Source organism: Sapajus apella, unplaced genomic scaffold, assembly GCF_009761245.1.
Source record: "Sapajus apella isolate SASKATOON/1434 unplaced genomic scaffold, GSC_monkey_1.0 scaffold60, whole genome shotgun sequence".
Taxonomy (NCBI): Eukaryota; Metazoa; Chordata; class Mammalia; order Primates; family Cebidae; genus Sapajus; species Sapajus apella.
This window is the reverse complement of record NW_022437000.1, coordinates 99,730-122,652: the sequence shown is the minus strand read 5'-3', so window position 1 is coordinate 122,652 and position 22,923 is coordinate 99,730. Positions and strand designations below refer to the sequence as shown.

Sequence of the window (22,923 nt, the reverse complement as noted above, 5' to 3'; positions counted from 1 at the left end):
CTCCTTTCACTCTCAAAAACATCCAGATAAGGACGATAAATTCTAAGGGCACCCTGTTCATCTATATGAAGATTCACAGACTGCTGGTTTTCCAATCGCCTTTATCATTACTATCATCAGGGTCTTTAGGCAGATGATTTTTTCAAAATGCAGTTGACTTGGACCTAAAATTCAGCTTCAGGTGAAAAAGCAGACATGAGAGACAAGGCAGGTAGGGCCTTGTCAAAAGAGCCCCAGCTTTGGAATATTTTAGAACGCCTAAAAAAAAAAAAAAAAAAAAAAAAATGCTGTTGAGCTGACTTGGATAACTAGGTAAGAATGATCTGTAGGGCCAGGCACAGTGGCTCACGCCTGTCATCCCAGCACTCTGGGAGGCTGAGGCAGGCGGATCACGAGGTCAGGCGTTCAAGACGAGCCTGGTCAACATGGTGAAACCCCATCTCTACTAAAAATACAAAAATTAGCTGGGCGTGGTGGCAGGAGCCTGTAATCCCAGCTACTCAGAGGCTGATTGAAAAAAAAAAAAAAGCCAGGCGCAGTGGTGCATGCCTGTAATCCCAGCACATTGGGAGGCCAAGGCAGGCAGATCACCTGAGGTCAGGAGTTTGAAACCAGCCTGGCCAACAAGGTGAAACCCTGTCTCTACTAAAAACACAAAAATCAGCTGGGTGTGGTGGTGCGCGCCTGTAGTCCCAGCTACTCGGAGGCTGAGGCAGGAGAATCACTTGAACCCAGGAGGTGGGGATTGCAGTGAGCTGAGATGGAACCACTGCACTCTATCCTGGTGTTAGAGCAAGACTCTGTCTCAAAAAGAAAAAAAAAAAAAGAATGATCTGTAATTGGCTTCTTTGTGCACAAATCCATGTATTTGCTATGTTTGAAAATTCTCCTTGAAAGCTCTTCAGAAATATGAATGAATGTATATACGTGGATACACACAGACATCATTCATTCATATATATTCACACTTTGTAGGAATTTTATGGTTTTAAAATTACATTCTGTGGCAATTTATGTCTTCTTTACCACATTTCACTAGCAGGGAATATGCAACATGCTGGAAAGACCAGGTTTGGCAGAAATGGCTGAGGGCAGTGATCACGCTGCTTGATTCACCTCCAGCGATGGGTTTCATGGAGTATTTTCAACACAGAGGGAGGAGCAGCTTAATAATTGGGAATTCTTCCATGCAACCTTAGCATTTTAATCTTTGGATGAGCACATGGAAAACTGGGCAGCCTCTATTGTCCCGGTACTTACAAAGATAAAAAGTTTAAATTAGTCTGGATGTGGTGGCTCATGCCTGTAACCCCAGCACTTTGGGAGGCGAATAGATCACTTGAGGCCAGGAGTTTGAGAACAGCCTGGCCAACATGGTGAAACTCCATCTCTACTAAAAATTACAAAAATACAACCCAATGGTTGTACACGACTGTAGTCCCGGCTACTCGGGAGGCTGAGAAATGGGAATTGCTTGAGCCCGGGTGGAGGAGGCTGCAGTGATGCCATCAGCCTGGATTGCACCACTGCACTCCAACCTGGGTGACAGAGTAAGTCTAAAAAAAAAAAAGTTTAAATTAGACTGCAGCCACATTCAGTACCTGTCTTGCGATTACTCCATCTTGCCCACTGTGTCTATGACGGAGTGAGTTAGGGCATGGAGACAATGCAGAACCACTAATTTTTTCCTGCTTTCCTACTTACCCCTCATAGAACTGTCATTTTATCTGTAGCATAGCCAAGAAAAGAAGATCCAAGGGATACGGTGCACAACAAAGTTAAATCATATCTGCTACTGCACACGAATGTTTCTTTTAAACCTTACCTCTTCAAATCAGAGATCTCTCTCTAAAAGGAAAGAGCCAGGAAGGTAGTGATACTCAAACAGCCTGGCAAGAGGAATGGCTCAAGAGTGGGGAGCAGGTGTCCTAGGTGCCAAGGAGCAGCTCCCACTGACCAAGCAGAGCTGGCCACTTGAACCTGTCCAGAAGGCACTAGAGGCCCTGCCCAGCCCAGATGTGCTGGCACGGCATCAGCTAAAGACAGGCCCCACCAGGTCCCACCTCTGTTTTCAGGCATCATGAGCTAACAGGTGACCTTTCTATATAGGCCACTCAATATTTTCTTACGAGGACTTTAAGACCTTGGTAAATATGAATAATTCTATTTCTGCATACAATTAATGATCTGCAGCAAGGGTGGGCAATGAAGAACAGGTGAAGACAAATGCAGTAAAGTGTTTATAAAGGTGCAGGTGGCTTTTTGCTTGGGGAGATAAAACTGTTATTTCAAAAACATAATTTGAAGAGTCTCTGCTGAAAACATATACAAAGCTTTGAATTTCACATTAGGTGAAATCCCACAATGAGAGTTCATATAATCACTCTTTAAGCAAATGTACTCTCTTAAAATTCAAACTCATGAAAAACTGAATTCTACAAACATTTATTAAGCACTGCTGGTCTCAAAGAACATACAGTCTAGCGGGAGAGAAAGACATTTAGTCAAGTAAATGTTTAATCAACACAATGTTTAAAAAAGTGTGGTAAGAATAAAGCTATAATGGGAACCATGCCAAGCACTTTATATATATTATCTTTAGTCCATCTGTCTCAGCAAAGTAAGCAGTAGTATTGCCACCATAAAGATGAGGAAACAGAGACTGGGGAGATTAAATAACTTGCCTGAGCTCATACAGCCAATAAATGGAAAGACCAGAATTAAGACCAAATCTGTCCAATTCCAAACCCTAACCTCTTCCCCACAATCTTCAGCGTCTCTCCAAGAGTAGGACAGAGCATGAACAAGAGTTATGGGAGGCCGGCATAGGACCACTCAGTCCAGCGTGCCAGGGAATAGGGAAGGCTTCCAGGGCACAGCATCTCTGGAGATGAGAATGATTTGCTCTGTGAAGACAAGGAAGGAACACAGGAAAAAGCAAGAAGCTGCGCAAAGCCAGGAGGGCTGAATGTGTGGAAGGAGAGGCTGAATGGCTAGACCTGACCTCACTGGGAGATGAGGCTGGATCCTCGCATGTGGAAAACAAGGCTGGACTGGGGTAGGGGCCAGGCTAGGAAGGCCTGGGCTAAAGGCAGGACCTTACTCTGAAAACACTGGAGAGGTCTCAATTTGACCCTGGAAAATGGTGGCGGGGGCGGGGTGGTTATAAAAATGATGACAGAGAAAGAAGGCAGATTTGAGAAGGATTTGGGTCACCTGACCTTGTTAAAGACCCCCAGGTACATTTCATTATCAAGACCTAATGAAATGTGCCTAGGATCATTAACAAGGTGAGTTAAAAGGCAGACTCTCAGGCTTCTGACTTGGGTGAGAGAGCACATGATGCTGCCATGATCACCTGAGATTGGGAACCCAGGAGCAGAACCAGCCTAGGCACCCTCTGCAGCCCCCTGCCTTGGAGTAAGATTAAGCCAGACAGTGTGTGGGAACAGGAGTTTTCAGGAGGCCATTTTAGAGCAATAGGTGCCTTCCCAGAGCTGCCCCCTAAATGAGTGGGGACATCTGGGGATGGGGAAGACGACGTAGCAATGGAAGGAAGGTGTCCAAGCCTAGACAGCATGATCTGAGCCCTCCTTCACAGCCTTTGTCACATGACACAGTATCCTGCCAACAGAGTAGGAAAGAAACCTAAGTCCTGACTCCCAGCCTACATTTTCCCTATTTCTGTCATATTCCTTATAAGAGACAGAATATTATTTTCTCATATCAAGTTATCTTTATTTTTCCTGTTTTGTGACATTTAAAATTTTATTTAAAAAAAAGTACATCCACATTAAAAATATTCAAATGATCTAGCAAAGCACAAAATAATAATTTAGTCTCCTTTTTCATACTTCAAGCTCTCAATCTCTTCCCCTTTTCCACGGGGAAGGTTATCACTGCTAAAGGCTTCTTGTGTATCCTTCCTGAACAAAACTGAATACCTTTATACGTACTTTTGATTACACACATAGGGTCACACTATATATATGCACACTGCTTTGTACATGCCATGATGTCTTGTTTGTTCACATAATAATATCGCCTATTTGTTCTTGTAAAAATCTATGTTGAGAGGCAGTCTAGCATAGTGGTTGAGAGAACAGCCTCTGGAGTCAGAATGATGGGTCTGAATCCTACCTCTGCCTCTGACAAGCCATCTGACAATGAGGAAGTTACTCTGTGCCTCAGTTTCCACCTCTGTAACATGATGTTAATAATGATTGCTGTAAGGGTTGTGAGTTAATGTATATAAAGCATTCAGAATACCAACTGCTATATAAATATTTATTATTATTACTTTTACATGCTCCTATCAATATAGATAGATCTCTGATTATCTTCTTCATCATTTCTGGTTCATTTCTTTTTATAGATCCAAGTTATCATCTAGGGTTATTTCCCTTCAGCCTAAAGAAACTACTTTAGCATTTCTCATAAATTCTTTGCACCAAATTCTTTCAGTTTTTGTTTAATTATAAAGGTCTTTATTTGGGCTTCAATTCTGAAGGATAGTTTTGCTGGACATAGAACTCTGGGTTGATATTTTTTCTTTCACTATGTTTACCTTCTACTATCCATTATTTCTGATAGGACGTCTGCTGTTAGTCATATTATTGTTCCTTCTAGGTATCTTTTTTTTTTCCCTCAGGCAGCTTTCAAGACTTTTCTTATTTTTGGATTTCAGCAGTGTAGCTCTCATGCACATGTGTGTGTTTTAACTTATCTTGCTGAGTGTTTGTTGAGGGATCAGTAAGTTAATATATTTTACCTAATTTGGAACATTTCTGGTCATTATCCCTTCAAATATTTTTTCTGCCCTAACCTCTTTTTTTCTTCCGGAACTCCAGCTATACACGTTAGACTGCTTGATACTGTCCCACAGGTCTCTGAGGCTCCGCTTGCTTTTCTTCAATCTTTCTTTTCCTCAAACTGAGTACATAGGATTGATTTATTTTTTAGTTAACTCTGTCTGCTATTGGGCTTACTGTTAAAAATTTCTATTTAGTTCATGTATTTTCAGCTCTTTCTTTTCATAAAAATGACAATTTTCACCATTTTAAAGTGAACAATTCAGTAGCACATAGTATATTTCACAATGCTGTACAAGCATCACCACTAGCTCAAGAACATTTTCATCGGCACGAAAGGAAATCCCATATGCATTAAACAATCACTTTCCACTCCCTCTTCCCCCTAGCCTCTGACAACCACTAACCTTTCAACTTTTTCATAGCTACCACTGCTTTTTTTTTTTTTTTTTTTTTTTTCTAAAGACAGAGTCCCGCATTACCACCCAGGCTGAAGTACTTGGCTCACTGCAACCTCCACCTCCTGGGCTCAAGCGATTTTTGTGCCTCAGCCTCCCAAGTAGCTGGAATTACAGGCGCACACCACCATGCCCAGTTAATTTTTGTATTTTAGGTAGAGACAGGGTTTCACCATGTTGCCTAGGCTGGTCTCAAACTCCTGGCCTCAGTGATCTGCCCACTTTGGTCTCTAAAAGTGCTGGGATTACAGGCATGAGCTACCTACCCTGCCTGGCCTTATTTCTTTGCTTTGCTTTTTTTTTTTTTTTTTTTGAGACAGGTTCTTGCTAGAGTGTACTTGCACGATCTTGGCTCACTGCAACCTCTGCCTCCCAGGTTCAAGAGATTCTCCTGCCTCAGTTTCCCTAGTAGCTGGGATTACAGGTGTGCATCACCACATCCGGCTAATTTTTGTATTTTTAGTAGAGACAGGATTTTGCCATGTTGGCCAGTCTGGTCAGGAACTCCTGGCCTCAAGTGATCCACCCACCTGAGCCTCCCAAAGTGTGGGGATTACAGGCGTGAGCCACTGTGCCTGGCCCATAGCTACTATTTCTAAGCTGATACTCCTCATCTGTTCATTCGTTGCATGTATATTTTTATGAAGTCTTTGAACATATTTATGGTAGACGCTTTAAAGTCCTTGTCTGTTAATTGTAAAATCTCTATCATCTTGAGTTTGGCTTCTATTATTTACTTTTTTTCCCCATTTCTAACCTCTATTTAGTGGTTTTTGATAGGACACGGGACATTATGATTGATATATTATAGAGATTGTGGATTCTGCACATTTTTCTGCAGAGTGATGTTTGTTCTAGCAGACAGCTAACCTGGCTGAACACAAATACCAAGTTCTGTCTTCCTTATGATAGGTAGCAGCCAAGATCTTTGCTCAGGTTTTTCAGGCTTAAAGCTGCCACTTTTTCATCAGACCTGCAGACACACAGTTCAGTGGCCAACCAAGGATTTGTTCTATTTCAAATGCGGATTTGGGTGTTTGTTCCCTCTGTAGCTCCCTCCTCTCTGGGCTTCCCCTCCTAACTTTCTGACTGCTCTGCCAATTTCTACCTCTGCCCTTTAACCTCTCAAAACAGTAAGGCTGTGGCTTTTGGCCACTTAAGCAGCTTAGGGAGTACTTTCAGGTTAAAGCTACCAACCTGCAAACCTTATTCACCACAGTTTGTCTCTCGAGGTAGATTCCCTTCCAGTTGCTGCTTGATTTTGCTTGCCTTCTGGTGCCAGATAATAGTAGTTTTAAAAAGAAATTTTGTGTGAGGCCAAGCGCAGTGGCTCACGCCTAGAATCCCAGCACTGAAAGGCTAAGGCGGATGGATCATGTGGTCAGGAGTTTGAGACTAGCCTGGCCAACATGGTGAAACCCGGCTCCACTAAAACAAAAATTAGCTGCACATGGTGGCGTGCTCCTGTAATCCCAGCTACTTGGGAGACTGAGGTAGGAGAATTGCTTGAACCTGGGAGGTGGAGGTTGCAGTGAGCTGAGATCGTGCCAGTGCACTCCAACCTGGATGACAGAGCAAGACTCCGTCTCAGAAGAAAAAAAAAATTGTGTGGATCTTACAAATCTACATAAAATACAGGGGGATTAGTGCAATCAAGCTACTCTACCCTTTATGGGAAATGTCTTATTCTTTTTAACAGCTACATCATTACAATGGTATGACTATCCCTTTATTGAGGCCAGGCGCGGTTGCTCACACCTGTAATCCTAGCACTTTGGGAGGCCGAGGTGGGTGGATCACCTGAGGTCGGGAGTTCAAGACTATCCCTTTATTTAATGAATCCTCAATTTATGGGCATTTTATTATATAAACACACATATATATTATATATGTATGTAATATAGTAATACATTATGTGTGTGTGTCTGTGTATATATACATATTTGGAGACAGGGTCTGGCTCTGTCACCCAGGCTAGAGTGCAGTAGTGCAATCTCAGCTCACTGCTACTTCTGCCTCCCAGGCTCAAGCAATCCTCCCACCTCAGCCTCCAAAGTAGCTGGGACTACAGGCACACACCACTACCACGCCTGGCTAATTTTTCTATTTTTTGTAGAGATGGGATTTCACCATGTTGTTCAGGCTGGTCTCCAACTCCTGAGCTCAAGTGATCCCACCTGCCTCTGCCTCCCAAAGGGCTGGGATTACAGGCATGAGCCACCACACCTGGACCCTGGACTTATTTTTATTAATATCTTTTTGGTAACAGTAAAAGAATCCTCCCTTCCAAAGGTGTCCAAGTAGGTGGCTGAAGTGTAGCCGTTCGGCAAACATGCTTCAGAAATGGGGGTCTGGCTCCTGCTCATCCCTTAGTAGGCATGCAAATTTGGATAAGTTACTTAACTTCTCTGAATCTCACTTTCCTCATCTGAAAAACAGGCAAAAGACTACGTCCTAATGATAATATTAATGTATATAAAGTACAGTTCTTGGCAGATAGAAACAGCTCAGGAGACTGTAGTCTTCCCCAAGAATAAGAACAGGATTTAAGAGAGGGCAGAGCTGGGGTTAAGATCAACAGTACAGGGCAGATGGGAACAAGAGGGCTCAGCTGGAATGGGAGGTCACAGGGGAAAGGTGAAGGAACAAAAAGAAGAAAGAAAAAAGAGAGACCCAAAATAATATGTCTTTATACTAGGTAAGATTTCATCAAACGCTTTTCTTATTCAGAACTACTTTAGTCAAAACTTGTGAAATAGGCAAAGTTCATCCTTACCAGCACTCCCCTGCCCCCAACTTCTCCACTTTTAGCACTTCTCTGAACCCTCTGGTGCCTGTGTTATAAATAGTCATGTTTTTCAGGGACTGTACTGACCCGCAGCCCTACTAAAGAGCTTTCTTCAACTCCAGGAACACCACTTCTCACAAACAGATTAATATTTGCATGATGAGTGACTCCAGAATAAACAGAAAAGAGGATTTTTTTTTTTAAAGAAATGGATTTGAAAGAGGCTTCTAACAATTTACCAGGATGGTATCGCTCTGAAAAAAGCATTGCTTAAGGGAGTCACATGACAGTTAAACAAGAAATGCTCCAAGCTGCTTCTGAAAGAAGATGGGGCTTTGTATCCAGTAGCGTACGTGCTTCTGCTAGATGAGAACAATCCACTTCCAGGTTAGACTCCCATCCTCCCAGGGGTGCAAGGCTACCTAAGCAGAGAAGCCACATCCAACCAACTTCGGGTACTTTCCAGAGCCGGTGGAGCAGGGGTGAGCAGAGCCTCTTGGACAATACAATGGGAGAAGGCCCAGTACCTGGTGACTAAACAGGTCCATTAGCAGAGGTCGCCTTCAAACCAGCAAATATCTTCTCCAAGAAGAGGCACTGGAACACTTTGAGACCATCACAAGAGGATAAGCATAACATCTCCTTGGTAAAGGAAGAAGTTTTAACAAGTGGGCTTTAAAAAGGAACCCTGAGCAACAGGAGCCCAGGGCCCAGAGGGCGCAGTGGTTTCACCCAGCCAACACTGATCTCTGGGGCTGCAGCCCAATCCCATCTGTGTCTACTTTAAAGAAGTGGACTTTGAGATGAAGGACAGAAATATTAAAGGCCTACCCTTCCCTCTGTGGGAGTCCTTTTGAGCTGCCCATGAGAATCAGAAGAAATACTTCCTAGCGGCGTAAGAAAGAGACAAGCAGTGAAGTCCACAGTACAGAGAAGGGGATGCAGATGGAACCAGCGTCTCTGGATATTGTAGGATCCAGGAGCAGGAGGACGCCCCCCTCCTACATCAGGGAGAGCGCTGGCCAGATGGGGAGGGGATGAGGGCCAACCAGGGGCAATCAGGTAACACGTCTAACACCTGGAGGAGGTGGAGGGCAGATAGATGGGGACTTGGAGTACTGAGATTTCAACAGACACACTTGTACTTGTCAGGAGGCAACGTCTACAGAATGGTTTCTTAAATTCTTACCTAAGCTTCCGGTTTTCTTCATGGTTTCAGATAAAGAACCACTCTTAGGCTGTAAGCAGAAATACTGAAGCTGGGGTAGTCCAACGTCAGGGCCATTTGTCATTCCCACAGGCCAAGAACCTGGATGCTGTGCCCACACTGGGGAACCCTCCAAAGCATAAGCCAAATGGGAACTGGAAATACTTCCTCATTCCCCCAACCCCAGGGCTCTCTCTGCCTGTCACATATGCCTGCCCCAGCCTGGGAATTCAGAGTCCGAGGAATAAGGCGGCAGGAACCAGGCGGCAGTGGCTGTTTCAAGGTGAAAAACCCCCACGTTAGCTGTGACACTTACTGTATTCAACTTTTTTCCAACTAACACAAATATTTACAATTTTATTCTTACACTTGTAGCAAAAGTGTACACTCCCCTCCTCTCCCATCCACAAAGGCAGAAACAGAAAATAACAATATCACAATAACGAGGAGGAAAAAACTGGCCACTGTACCCACCTTTTATAGACAGATGTTTCTTGGGATTTGCCCACAACACTTAAAGGCCCATTTGTAATTCTGATAACCTAAGACTTTAAACTCTATTACACACTGATTGCTGTCTAGAGCCTCGGGCTCCGGTTTACAAGCCTGTTCTGCCTTCCTGCAGGCTCGCTATGCTTATAAATGACACCTTCCAGTGTCTTAAAGTATGAAAGGCAGCTAGTCCTGAATTCTCAGGCCGCTAATGGTTTCACATAAAATGAGCTCCTATGATTTTATTACCACCCTGGTGTAACTTCACAGGTGAGGAGCCACCAGGGAACGGATGAGGCCACGTCTTTCACTCCTGGCCTTCTCACTCTTCCGAGCACAAGCAACTTTTCCACTCGATATTGCAAATGACTGCTCCAACTCCCAAGGCTGCTGATTAATCCCAACAGGGTCTACAATGTCACTTAAAGAAACCGAGAGTAAGTCATCAAGTCGTCTCTCTGGAGAGAGGGGTGACGTGAATTCACTTCCTAAATTCACAGCAGTAAAGCTGATTAAGCAACTGATCCTTTCTATTTTTACTCAAATATATACAGTTAACAGGTATTGGTTCACTTTGCATGTTGGGAAATAACTAGTGGAAAATATTAAATTTCACATTCTAATCAGATATGCCAGACACAGTTTTGTATACAGGCTCACAACACAAAGATGATTGTACTTGGAGAAGTGATCGTGTTAGCTACACGAGTAAAAATGTTCCGATGGGTTTTGTAAACTTCGCGTTCTAGTACCTCTGCATTTATGTGATGTTTTAATAACACACAACATGCCAAATACAGCACCAGTGGGCTGCCTTTGAAAGAAAACAACTCCCAAAAGCCTTTAAAACAGAGTTGATTACCAGAAAATACATGAAATTCACATGTGCAGGTATATCTAACTTTGACCATTTCCTTCACTTTGACGGCGATTTATGGCAGGCTAAATACGTGAATGCAGTTCTGAGATTATTTAGCAATATTATTTCTCCTGGGGAGAAAACCAATCTACAGCCATGCAAACTAATTTTTCCATTTGCAAAAGAGGTTGACTAATAAATGCTTAGTGGGGGAAACCTTAGTTTTTAGTATCTTTTAAAAACAGAAAAAGCACATTAACTTTTTTTTTTTTAATTGCATTTTAGGTTTTGGGGTACATGTGAAGAACATGCAAGATTGTTGGATAGGTACACACATGGCAGTGTGGTTTGCTGCCTTCCTCCCCTTCACCTATATCTGGCATTTCTCCCCATGCTATCTCTCCCCAACTCCCCACCCCCTGCTGTCCCTCCCCTATTTGCCCCCGACAGACCCCAGGATGTGATGTTCCCCTCCCTGTGTCCATGTGTTCTCATTGTTCAACACCTGCCTATGAGTGAGAACATGTGGTGTTTGATTTTCTGTTCTTGTGTCAGTTTGCTGAGAATGATGGTTTCCAGGTTCATCCATGTCCCTACAAAGGACACAAACTCATCGTTTTTGATGGCTGCATAATATTCCAAGGTGTATATGTGCCACATTTTCCCTGTCCAGTCTATCATCGATGGGCATTTGCGTTGGTTCCAGGTCTTTGCTATTGTAAACTGTGCTGCACTGAACATTTGTGTGCATGTGTCCTTATAGTAGAATGATTTATAATCCTTTGGATATATATCCAGTAATGGGATTGCTGGGTCAAATGGAATTTCTATTTCTAAAAATATGGAACACTTCGCGAATTTCCGTGTCATCCTTGCGCAGGGGCCATGCTAATCTTTTCCGTATCGTTCCAATTTTAGTACATGTACTGCCGAAGCAAGCACAGCAAATTAACTTTTAAATGCCAACTGTGAAAAAAAGTTGAATGTGGCAGACTCTAGTTTTAAAACTTAAAAAAAATTTCAAATTCAAATAAAACAAAATGCCACATAAGTGGCTTACATAAAAAAGCCTTCAAAACCCAACAAAACTGAACTTAAAACTCACACACAAAAAATTTTCCTTTTTAATACCAAAGATCTTTCAAGACCATTTGTCATAGGCTTAGAAGTGGTGAAAGCCAAACCAGCTGCCAAAAATTATTTACTTTGTAGCACAAACAACTAAGGATATAACACCCACTAACTGACCTGCCAAGAAAATGCAAGGTTAATTTATTCTGCATGCTTTTGATTTTACTTTCTGTTAAAACAATACTCATCATCATAGTCAACCCTTTAAGTATTTTATCTTAATAAAAAATAGAAACAAGAAAGGAACACAGAAAAAAGGAGACAGTGGCAAGAAACAAATCCAGATGTCTGAGTCAGGAATTAAAGATTATCCCATTAATTAAATCTATGGTAAAGTACATCATGAATACTTTTTTCCTCTCAAAAGTGTAGGATTAAAAAATGAAATTATCTACAATATTTACATTTTTGGCATACTTTTATGTACTTTTTTCAGATTCAAAAGCATCAGCCCAAACACAAAACCAGTGTGAATTCCATGGACAGAAAGCTCTGGGTAGAGCCGGTGCTAGATGAGTCATAAGTGCAGACAGTCCTGCAAATGTAGCCACCACTGGAGCCAGCTTATTAGTCCCGAAATATAGAAATTCTTTGTAACTGAAGCTCTGGAATGTCATCTGTCTTAAATTACATCCACCAGGGATTACATTCTGATGACCAATACGGGTAGATTACTGGAATGGTAATTGACATTTAAACTGTTTGAAGTTTCTCATTAAGGTCTCTTAACAAATTAACTGCAGATGTAGGAAGCGAAGTATATAGTACACAGAGAAGTGAAGTCACCTGAAAGCTCCAAGTAACTGGCACTATTTAAATGCACATTATAAGTACATTAATGTGAGGATGAACTGGCTGCATAAGCTGCAGAGTTCCACCACGTTTTGTCTATTCCAATCAGATTTCACAGTGGACTGTGAATGTAATTTAAGTAAAAGAGAAAGCCAAGGGGTTCAAATGACATGGGACTACCTCTTAGGCCAGGTTACAGAGTGAAAGACTAACTTTATGGAGGTCGAAAGAGATTAAACGTCTCCACCGGCTCCTTGTTGCCAACAGTATGTAAATCTGAAGTTGGTCCCGGGCTGGCCTGGAAATCCCTTTATATTCTGGCCCCAACCAACCCCCACTCTCAACGTCATGCCCAGCTCCTGGGAATCCCACACTCCATAATTACCTGCTCATAACTCCTCTGCTGGGCCTTGTGCATGCAGTTCCCTCTGCCATCCTTTAAGCTCTGCCCAGAGGGCAGCTTCCTTGGAAATGGTCCAGGTGCCCTCCAAAAGCCACCCTGCCTCTGTATTCCCACAGCATACTGCACTGATCCCTGCTTCACCGCTGGCCACGGCATCTTCATTTCGGTCAACAATTACTCAGGATCTACCACAGGCAAAGGTACTGCACTGGCTACTTGAAGACTAAGACACCATGGGGGGGAATTATTCCGCCAAGGCCCCCTCCACGTAGCCAGCCACCTCACACCGCACATTTTAATAGTGCCAGTTATTTGGAGCTTTCAGGTGACTTCACTTCTCTGTGTACTAAATATTTCACTTCCTACATCTGCAGTTAATTTGTTAAGAGACTTAATAAGAAACTTCAACAGTTTGCCTGCTTCTTAGCAGGCAAAGGAGGCCATATCTCACGTAAGATGCGCCAAAGCACCTTCTGGAACCTGCCACAGCAAAGATCCTCAGGAAATGTTCTTCCCTTCTCTCTTCTTAGGAGCTGCCTCAGTCATGCTCAGAGCCTGGGACTCAGAGTCTGAGAGGCATGACTCCCATTCTTGTCAGAAGAATGTATAAAGGACCGACTGAATAATACACGAAAATGTGCCACAGGTGCCTCTGAATACCACTGACATGTTTTAGGTGCCTCTGAATACCACTGATATGTTTTAGAATTCTTTGTGATAAAAAGTTGTTCTAGGAAATATTTTAACATTTACCTACATAATACAATCAATAAGTTCTGCAAGAAATGGTTTGTTCTTACTAAAACCCAAATTTAAAAAATTTTTAAAAGAGGAAAAATCACAGCATGTAGTAAACCATATGGCTGTGAAGATAAGTTTCTTATTCTTCACTGACTAAACCCCCAAAATATTAACATTTTTACGAATTCTCCCAAAAGCAGTAATTAATAAAATGCACCTGTGTCAACAGTCCCATTTCCACCTTTGTAAATCACTTCCTTGGCCGATCCCTGGGCTCCTCAATTAGCACATTAAATGTTTGCGGAGCCTGAATACTGCTAATCCCTGCTGGTCACCGGCTAGTTGCTAATGCTTAGTGGTTCCCACAGAAAACAATATGTGGGGCCATGCGAGGTCTCAGAGTCAGGCCGGTTTCCCAGAAGGAACAAGAGTGAGTAAACACAGTGCCTGGTCCTCAAGGAGCTTACAGCCCATTGGACGTCAAATGAACAGCAGAATTCCCAAGTGGGGGACTCAGCCCAAAATAGTCCCTGAGTTGATGGATGAGCTCCGATGGAGAAGGCATGGGAGCAGAGGGGCTCTTCCACACGCTGGCCATAAGGAGGCGACAGAACTGAGCCTCTGAGCCATGCTTTCCATCATGGCTTATTTCAGAAATAACATGTAATGTATGGCATGAAGGTGGGGGAAGGATGAGGCTTGGGGAAAAACCAGAAACAGAAAGAAAATTTCAGGATAAAAGTGAATGTTATTTTGGATCCTGCAAAGATGCTTCCACTAAGCTGGAAGACCATGACTTTCTTAAAATACGACTTCTAGATGCTGGTCCTGAGTTGAGGAGGTGTTATGTGTTCAATAGGTGAGAAGCTCTGAAATAAACAGAATGTAGCTAGGACAGGGACACTGGCTAGGGAGGACCTTTAAGACCACACGGACTTAGACTGGCCAAGCTCTCCCGGGGATACCTCGGTGCTGGGGTAAAGCCACCTTCAGACACTGAGGTTTCCCCTCTGCCCACAACTCAAATGCATAAACCAACAGTGTAAACCAGTTGTAGAGAAGATGCCCCGTTTATACTTTCGAAAACTCTCACAAAAGAGAAAATATTTAGGAATCTAAAAACAGCCTTGGCCTCTGTTCAAAAATTCAAGCCAAGAAAGAACCTTCAGATTTGATATCTTAAATTAGCAGGAATGTTTAGACAAATCTATAATCTAGGAAAACATACACACACCCACACTCAGGCATAAAAACTTTGCCTTTCCACCCTCTCATGTCAAATGGATAATTACTGATGGATTCTGTTTACTGTGACCATATGATGATGCATTCATTCAAGAATCATTTAATCAGTGCCTACTGTGTCAGGCACTGTGCTGGGCACGGGCATAAAGAGCGAGTGTGGAGTTTCCAGCCCAGTGTGGGAGACCAAACATAACAGGGAGAGGTACACATTCCTAGCTAATGACAAACACATAAGTGCCATGAAGAATGGGACGCTATGAGGGAGGGAAAAGGTGGGGAAGGGAGGACACACTTCAGGTGGTCACCCCCGCTCCAAAGACTCAGCCTTTAGGTATCTATCTGATGTTTTTTACATCCACTGTGTAGCAGTGTTCTTATCAACCATGTACGTGCCATACCTAGCATTTAATGCATCATCTCATCATTTACTTCTAAATGGACCTTGGATCTGACTCCCTGAGCCTCAAAGCCCACGGTCTCTGGATCTAAGGAGGGAAGTGTTAAAAAATAAATAAATGAGTAAATAATAAAGAAAAGCCCATGGGTGTTTGCCTTCCCCGCTTGAGGGAACAGGAGAAGGCCAATGACGCGTGGTAAGTGGCTGTGTGAGGAGAATGGGAGGCAGTGAGATGGAGGAGGAGGAGGGGGAAGATCATACACTCCTCGGAATCCAAGGGAGGGTCAGGGTTTATTATAAACGCAATGGGAAGGATGTGAAGCAGAGAAGTGAAATTAGCCAATTTGTGCATTTAAAAATGATTTGGAGGAAACCATGAGATACAACTTCACACCCACTACCATGGCTGCAATAAAAACAATGGAAAATAGCCAGTGTTGGCGAGGATGCGGAGAAATCAGAACCTTGTACAATGTATAATGGTGCAGCCTCTGTGGAAAACAGCTGGGTGGTTCCTCAAAAAGTTAAACATGGAATTACCATATGGCACAGCAGTTCCTAGGTATATGCCCAAAGGAATTAAAAACAAATACCTGTACATGGATGTTCATAACAGCACTAAGTACAATTGCCAAAAAGCGGAGACAGCCCAAATGTTCAACAACTGACAAATTTTAAAAATGAGCCAGGTGTGGTGGTGAGTGCCTGCAGTCCTAGCTACCTGGAAGGCTGAGGTAGGCGGATCACTCAAGCCCAGGAGTTCAAGGCTACAGTGAGCTATGATCACGCCACTACGCTCCAGCCTGGGTGACAGAGCTAGATCCTGTCTCTAAAAAATTAAATTTAATTAAAAAATAAACCAAATGTAGTACTATATCCATAGAAAGGAATAGGTAAGTGCATAGAGACAGAAAATAGACCAGTGGTTGCCAGGGGTTGAGGACAGGAGGGAATGGGGAGTAACACTCAATGGATAGTTTTCCTTTAGGGTGAAGAAAATGTTTTGGAAATGAATGGCGATGGCTGCACAACATTGTGAATGTATTAAAACACCCTTGAATAGTACACTTTAAAACGGTTAGTTTTAGGCTGGGTGTGGTGGCTCACGCCTGCAATCGCAGCATTTTGGGAGGCTGAGGTGGGCGGATCACAAGGTCAGCAGTTCAAGACCAGCCTAGCCAATATGATGAAACCCCGCCTCTACTAAAAATACAAAAATTAGCTGGGCGTGGTGGTGGGCACCTGTAGTACCAGCTACTGGGAAGGCTGAGGCAGGAGATCTCTTGAACCTCGGAGGCGGAGGTTGCAGTGAGCAGAGATTGGGCCATTGCACTTCAGCCTAGGCAACAGAGTAAGACTCCGTCTCAAAAAAATAAATAAAATAAAATAAAATGGTTAGTTTTATACTATGTGAATTTAATCTCAATTTTAAAAAAATAAATATTGCTTGGAGGGATACCCATAGACGTAAACAATCCTTTTTCACAGTGGTCGAGGTAACAAATGACTACCAGGGTAGGGGCAATGGAGACAAAGAAACAAGGACAGATCCAAGAGATATTTTTGGAACCAACAGGTCTAGATTATAGAATGTACATCTTAATATCTATGCTGGCAGCACGTAACATGACAGGCAATGAGGGAACTCAGCCCATTAGATGATTATTCCAAGAGTTCAAACCTGAATCTAGAACAGTGGGTGAGTATGCAGAATAATGTCCCCCAAAGATGTCCACGTCCTATACCCACTATCTACTGATTTGTTAGGTTACATGGCAAAGTGGTATGAAGGTTGCTGATCAGCTGACCTTGAGCTGGGGAGATTAGCCTGGGTTATCCATGTGGGGCAACGTAATTACAAGGGTCCTTCTAAGCTGGAGAGGGCAGCAGAAGCAACAGAACCCGAGAGATAGCAGCAATGAGGGGAAGAATTCAATCCACTGGGGCTGGCTTTGAAGATGGATTAGGAGCCATGAGCCAAAGAATGTGAGCAGCCTCTAGAAGCTGGAAAAGGCAAGGAAATGAATCCCCCAGAACTGCCAGAAAGGAGGCTCTCCAGCCCACAAAGACCCATATCAGACTTTGAACTTGCAGAAGCTTAAGTTAACAAATCTGTGTTAACCAGGGGTGTCCACTCTTCTGGCTTCCCTGGTCCACACTGGAAGATTTGTCTCAGGCCACACATAAAATACACTAACAACAGCTGATAAGCTAAAGAAAAAAAAAATCACCAAAAAATCTCATAATGTTTTAAGAAAGTTTACAGATTTGTGTTGGGTCGTATTCAAAGCCATCCCGGGTCATGTGTGGTCCACAGGCCCACGTGTGGACAAGCTTAATTTAAACCAAGATGTTTGTGATAATCTGTTATAACAGCAATAGGAAACTAACACAATGAAAAAAAAGAGTTGGCACCTGAAGGGGAAAATCAACAGGCCTGGCAACAGATGAGGTGTGGGTGGGAGAGGGGAGGAGAGGCTGCATCAAAGACAAGTGGGAGTTTCGCGCCTCTATCACCTTCACACAGGGAAGGCTGGCAAAAGTCAGCAGAGAGGTTAGGGCTCTCAGGGAAGAGACAGATGGCTGGCTGAGGTGTCTGGGGAAGGAAGGCTTCCAGGAGGAAGTGGCGCTGATGATCCAGAGTGTGGGCATGGTGAGTGACACATGTGGCCACAGGTAAGGGCCCTGGAAAGATGGAGGAGTGGTGAGGAGGTGCATGCATGCCACGCTAAGGGACCTGGACTTTATGCGGCAGGTAATTGGATATCATCAGGAAATTTATGCTGTCCAAGGGGGTGGGCACCATGATCAGAGTGCAGCGCTAGGATGTTTAAGGTCAGTGAGAAGCGTGTGTACGTGTTAAGGGGTGAGGAGGAGAGGTTTAGGGTAAGGATTCTCCCAGTCCCCTAGTGCAGGCATGTAACCAGATTACCTGGAAAACCTCTGATGTTCTTTCTGCAGGACAAGTAGACACTGATGATTCAAATCCACAGCTTGGACCTTTGTCCAGAGGACATGAGGGGTGGCAGAGACACTCCAAGCCTCTCCTATACCCATATTCTCTTCCTGGTGGAGGACAAATTCTCTTGACTGGCTGAATCCTTTGCAGTTAAGGCATCTGCAAAGGGCATTTCTTTTTCTTTCTTTTTTTTTTTTTTTTTTTTTTTTTGAGACGGAGTTTCACTCATGTTACCCAGGCTGGAGTGCAATGGCGCGATCTCGGCTCACCGCAACCTCCGCCTCCTGGGTTCAGGCAATTCTCCTGCCTCAGCTTCCTGAGTAGCTGGGATTACAGGCACGCACCACCATGCCCAGCTAATTTTTTGTATTTTTTTTTAATAGAGACGGGGTTTCATCATGTTGACCAGGATGGTCTCGATCTCTTGACCTCGTGATCCACCCGCCTCGGCCTCCCAAAGTGCTGGGATTACAGGCTTGAGCCACCGCGCCCGGCTTTTTTTTTTTTTTGAGATGGAGTCTCACTCTGTTACCCAGGCTGGAGTGCAATGGTGTGATCTCAGCAACCTCCACCTCCTGGGTTCAAGAGATTCTCCTGCCTCGGCCTCCTAAGTAGCTGGGATTACAGATGCACAACTACCACATCTGGCTATTTTTTGTATTTTTAGTAGAGACAGGGTTTCACCCTGTTGTTCAGGCTGGTCTCAAACTCCTGACCTCATTATCTGCCCACCTTGGCCTCCCAAAGTGCTGGGATTACAGGCATGAGCCCCTGTGCCCAGTGAAGGAATTTCTTCAAATGTGCAGCACTTGGGAAGGGCTACACATCTGACATGAGCACTGCCTGTTTTCTTGGGCTTACTGGTCATCCCTGAGTAGGCTGCTGGCTGATTAGCCCTAGAACAGGCAGACCCTTCGAGAGCACTGTGGTCCAGGCTCCGAGCACTCACAAGCCAGCTTGAGGGCACCAGGTGGGCAGGAAACCCAAAACTGGAGCAGGAAAAAAGTGAAAGAGGTGAGATGTAGGCAAAAATCAGGTATCCATTTCTGAGTCAAAATCTTGCAGATCAGACTAAAATTTAGGACATCTACCTTCTCTTACACTTGAGTTCTTTTAGGATCTGCATCTCGGTACACCTGAATTATTTTAGAATCCTAATCCCTTGGCACTGTGCTGTGTCCATCATAAGCCACTGTAACAAAGCGCCTGGTAGCACTCCCTGCTTCAGGGAGAGACTCGATGAAGGCGCCGCCCCTTCTGAGCACCTAAAGGGAGAGGTTCGACAACACAAGACCAAACAAATCTCCCTTCCTGGCAGGAGAAGGCGGTAACACCAACTGAGTGCAGACTGTCCCCATAAGTTTGGGGGAGGCAGAGCTTTCATCTTCAATCTCTGGTCAAACTGAGCTCAAATGGACCAAAATAACTTAGAGCTCAAAAAGGTATATATCTTATATTTCTGACTTCCCCAAGCTCTTCTTACTCGAGGGCAATAATTTCTTTCTAGACTTTGGAATGTCAACTGGCAGGAAGAAACTAGTCCATCCTCCTTTTGATGGGTGAGAAAAATAAGGCACAATTTAGACAAGAGCCGTGAACAAGGTCAAGGGCTAACTGCAGGGTCAGCATTGAACTTGAACAGAGGATCCGTCCAGGACCTTCCTGCCTATAGCAGAGAGTTATTAACTTGATTTTGAAATTATTTTTGACAATTATAAGAAAAAGCTAAATAGCATCTGAGGATATCAAACCAACTCTGATTTTTAGGAGCTAGAATAAGTTTCTACCTTAATATGAATTACAAATATTTTACTAAAGGTAGCAACCACCTGTCTTAGTCTATTTATGCTGCTATTTTTAAAAGTACCACAGACTGGGTAATTTGTCATCAATAGAAACTTATTTCCCACAGTTCTGGAGGCTGGGGAATCCAAGATTAAGGTGCCAGCCTTAGTATCTACGCAGGGCTGCTCCCTGCTTCCAACATGGTGCCATGTGGCTGTGTCCTCACATGGCAGAGGGCAGAAGGCCAAGACTGGAAAACTCTCTCTGAAGCCTCTTTTGAGTGGTACTAACCCATTCATGAGGCACAGCCCTCTTGACTTAACCGCTTTCAACAAGGCCACACTTCTTAATACCACCACAATACAGATTCAGTTTCAACATGAATTTTGGAGGGGATACCACATTCAAACCCTAGTATTACCCAGGAGTGATCTGTGATTGGCTACTATAATTCAAATAAATCCACTTTGGGCTTAAACTGAAACATCACATTTCTGTGCTCCATACAGAACATGCACTAACAATAGCCAAAAGGTGGCAATGACCCAAATGTCCATCAACAGATGAATGGATAAATAAAATACAGAATATACACACAACAGATTATTATTCAGCCTTAAAGAATGAAAATCAGATACCTGCTATAACACAGATGCACCTTGGAAGATATTATGCTGAGTAAAATAAGCCAAGCACAAAAGGACAAATATGTGATGCTACGTATATGAGGTACCTAGAGTAGTCAAATTCACAGTGAAAGAAACGAGAATGGTGGTTACCAGGGGCTGGGTGGGGAAAGGGAACAGGAAGTTAGTGTTTAATGGCCATAGGATTTCAGTTTGGGAAGATGAAAAAGTTCTGAAGATGGATGGTGGTGACGGCTGTACAACAATGTGAATGTACTTAATGCCACTAAACTGTATACTTAAAAATGGTTAAAATGGGCCAGGTGTGGTGGGTCATGCCTATAATCCCAGCACTTTGGGAGGCCAAGGCAGGCGGATCATCTGAGGTCAGGAGTTTGAGACCAGCCTGGCCAACACGGTGAAACCCTGTCTCTACTAAAAACACAAAAATTAGCCGGGCGTGGTGGCATGCGCCTGTAATCCCAGCTACTTGGGAGGCTGAGGCAGGAGAATTGCTTGAACCCCGGAAGCGGAGGTTGCAGTGAGCCGAGATTGCACCACTGCACTCCATCCTGGGCAAGAGAGCAAGATTCTATCTCAAAAAAACGAAAACAAAACCAAAAAAAAGTTAAAATGGTAATTATGTTATAAATTATGTATAATTTACCACAACAAAGAAAAAATGCCCTAAATCTTGAGAAACACTCAAAATATTTCATTTTCTAAATCTGTTCTTTTTTTATTCTGCAAACTTACATCAGGCACTGGCGAGGATTGTTTTAGGTTCTGGGTATGTAATAGCGATGAATAAACCAAGTCCCTGCTCTGGTGAATATCTGGGGGCTGGGGTGGGGTACAGGCAGGCAATAAACAAATAAGCATGTATATGTCTGCTGGAAATAGGGTAATGGAAAAAATGAAAACAGCAGCCAGGGGACAGGGGGTAGTGCAGAGGCTGGTTGGAGGGGTGGAAGCTATGTTGTACAGGGTGGTCAAGGAAGACTTCTCTGATCCGTGACATTTGAGCTGAGACACAAAGGGACAGAGTGCTCCAGGCTGACAACACAGCCCAGAAGCCAGTGAGGCTGCAACAGGGCAGGGAGAGAGGAGGTCATAAGGAGGGCTGGAACACAGAGCTACTTCTTCAGTTTCTCATAAACTTTTAAAAGGACAGTTTATAGGTCAGTATAGAAATATTTCCTCTACCATCCATGTGTCTTTCATTTGCCTTAAAAATGAACAGAAAAAACAACTCTTACATCTTCTGAAAGAGGCATTTGTAAGGGCAGCCGGCAGACTGCAGAGACTGCATGCATCTCCCATTGCTAGTGCGCCCTCCAGTGCCTCACTATGAAAACAGCATTTGGCATGAGGTTTTCTGTTTGCTTTTTTTCATTTCCCAAACTTTTGTTTTTGGCCACAAAATAATGTGGGCATATCTTCCTTCTCACAAAGAATACCGTGAGACTAAATAAGACAAGACAAGTGTATGCTTTCAAACAAGCCTGCACTACTTCCAAAGTGGTACAAAGTATATGTGTGCAATGATGTTTTTTTTTTTTTTTTTTTTTTTTTTTTTTTTTCTTTTTCAGATTTATTTATTTTTTATTGTACTTTAGGTTCTGGGGTACATGTGCAGATCATGCAGGATTGTTGCATAGGTACACACATGGCAAAGTGGTTTGCTGCCTTTCTCCCCCCTCCCGCCCCCACCAGTCATCTGTATCTGGTATGTCTCCCGACATTATCCCTCCCTACCCCCACCCCCGCTGTCCCTCCCCTAGGCCGAACTCACTGCAGTGATGCTTCCCTCCCTGTGTCCACCACGTGTTCTAGCTGTTCAACACCCACCTTAATTTATCTTATTCTGTGTATGTATGTGATATTTGTAAGGTTGAGAATAAAGACTAAATAAAGTTAGAGAACACTTTACATTAATCATACAGCTCCTATGTAACCTTCTTGTTTGTCAAACACACCCTGAATGGTTTTGTAAAGTATTATGTTGCTGTATCCATCACTTATTAGACTCCAATGATCACTTTCTACTTATCCATTTAAATATTTCCTAACATCATCCAAAGTTTTGTTCTTGATGCATAAGTGCTTAGACATAAAACTATTAAAATATTGATAAAAAGATGAGGCTTGATTTTACTAAGAGCGTTTGTGCCACTAAGCTTAAGTCCCTTGAACCTTTAAAATCATACTTCAGTTTTTTTTTTTTTT

The 22,923-nt window shown here is 43.3% G+C and overlaps 1 protein-coding gene and 1 non-coding gene across 6 annotated transcripts in view; both read right to left on the bottom strand.

The window, feature by feature from the left end:
- CLYBL (citrate lyase beta like) overlaps window positions 1–22,923 on the bottom strand; it is a 292,997-nt gene that overhangs the window by 259,481 nt on the left and 10,593 nt on the right. The window lies entirely within an intron of this gene.
- LOC116528923 lies at window positions 11,451–11,557 on the bottom strand. The gene has a single exon (XR_004259282.1). It is a non-coding gene; the product is annotated as a U6 spliceosomal RNA (small nuclear RNA).